Here is a 2,235-nt window from a genome sequence, read left to right as displayed (position 1 = left end):
AATTTGGCAGTCATAGTGCTGATAACTTGTTTTTAAACCATTGCTCTGTGAATTATGTATCTAGGTATGCTTATAATATCTTGAATCAGTATAGAAACATAGTAATCATCATATAATTGATTGTATTTTAACATAAGCAGTATTGAAAATAAGTTCTTAAGAGGAAATTTAGCTATAAAATTTTCCTAGTAGGATGTCCACAAATGACCTCCTATATCACATGTCTTCTACATGTAATATTTTTGTGATGATTGTAAGTTCTTACTATGTGTGGATCTTTTTTCATTTTTATTTTACATTTACATTGCTATTGGGGTATAAAATGTGGTCTTTTATTTTGAGATTTATTTCTTCACAATATGAACTTATATTGTTGGAAAGCAATAAACAAAAACTAAAAGTTGGATGCATAATTTTCAGTGACATATTATTGTACCTTACAGTACAAATTTCAGAGGGCCTAAAGTGTACAAAAGTAAGAAAACAGGATAAAGGGCAGTTTAACTTACTCATTTGATGTCACACTGCTGTCACTTTAAAATGCAAAAAAAAAAAAAAAAAAATTTAGACTCAACCCCCAGATCTGGAGTTCTGGAGGTTCAACAAAACATACACATGTACAAAATTTAAAATGTTACCTCTCATACTTTAAAAAAGTCAAGTCATATGTTGCTGATTGACAAGAAACATTGAAACTGACCCTCACCCCAACCCAGAATCACCTTTCAACATTCATGTTTTGCTTGGTGGTTTCAGCTTTCTGGTGAAACCAACCTTCCACTCTTCCCAGTAACTCCCTAGTTCTCACAGTACTACAGTCCTTACTGCTTGAGCTATTGCGTCCTATTATACTTAAAAGAAAAGTGTTTGCCAGCCTCCATGGTTCACATGGTCCCAGGCATTTTAACTACTGCTTTCCACATATGAAAGGGAAAGCATGAGTAGCTGCACAGCCAGCCCTTAAACTACCTGCCTCCAGCTCCAGAGAGGCCAGCAGAACCATGAGTAAGTGAAGCACCACTGACAATACAGTAAGAAATGGATCCTTTGACTCAACACAAATTATATAGAAAAAAAAATAATAAATGTATTATAAGAGACTTAAGTTTCACTTTTGGGTTTCCCAAACTGACTAGTGTATGAATTTATTTAGATATGGGTACACTATAGAAAGTTAGAAAAAAAAAGTCACAGTCTCTGCTCTTCACTTTCTTTATTTTTTTTTTAATTTACTTTAAATTTTATTTGTTGTGGGGGTTGGTGTGGGTACGTACATAAAACAGTGCATTACAAAGGCTAAGGAATAACTTGTATAATGGAGTTAGTTCTCTATAACTTGTGGGTCCCAGGAAACACTGTCATGTCTTCAGGCTTGACACTCAGCCATCTCCTAGGGCCAAGTTTCCCCTTCTATGCCCTCTCTTGAACTCATAATCCTCTTGCCTCAGTCTTCGAAGTAATTTGGATTAATTGACCTGTACCACCAAAGCCAATGCTTCAGTACATTTTTATATTAAGTTTTTATTTTTTATATTAATTACAGTTTATTCACTTTGTGTCCCAGCTGTAGCCCCCCTCATTCCCTTCCAATCCTACCCACCCTCCTTCATCTCCTCCCATGCCCCTTCAGTATTTTTAAGTTAATATTTTTCTTCATTTAGGTTGATGTTAGCCAAAGGTTTGTTATATATAGCCTCTTTCATGTTGAAGTACATCCCTTCCAGTACTGTTTTCTCTAAGGCTTTATCATGAAAGCACATTGAATTTAATTGCTCAGCCATGTTTATTGCTGCTCTGATCAGAGTCTAAATGTCCTTCAACAGAAAGATGGATAGTAAAAATGTGCTACATATACACAATGGAATTCTATCCAGCTGCAACAAAAATAAAATTGTGAAATGTGTTGGTAAATAGATGAAAATAGAAAGTATTACACTAAATGAAGCAACTGAAACCCAAAAGACAGATGCCTCTTATTTGTGGACTCTTTCTGAATCTTTAGATTATATATATAATATATATATATAATTATATATATAATCAGGGAGTATATATCCTGAAGTAATCACAGAAACCAGAAAATAAAAAGGGACCATTGTTGTAGGAGTAAGAAGGAACTCTAGAGAGGTCTAGAAATGGGGTACAGTAGGACATAAGTGTTGGGAAGGAAGGTGAGAAAAATGGGAAGCAGGAAGGAATACAATACTGAGTGAGAGAGAAAGAAAGAGAGGGGAA

The sequence above is a fragment of the Meriones unguiculatus genome, chromosome 11 (assembly GCF_030254825.1).
Source record: "Meriones unguiculatus strain TT.TT164.6M chromosome 11, Bangor_MerUng_6.1, whole genome shotgun sequence".
In the NCBI taxonomy this organism is placed as follows: Eukaryota; Metazoa; Chordata; class Mammalia; order Rodentia; family Muridae; genus Meriones; species Meriones unguiculatus.
The sequence above is the reverse complement of the archived record's forward strand: the minus strand, read 5'-3'. Positions refer to the sequence as shown.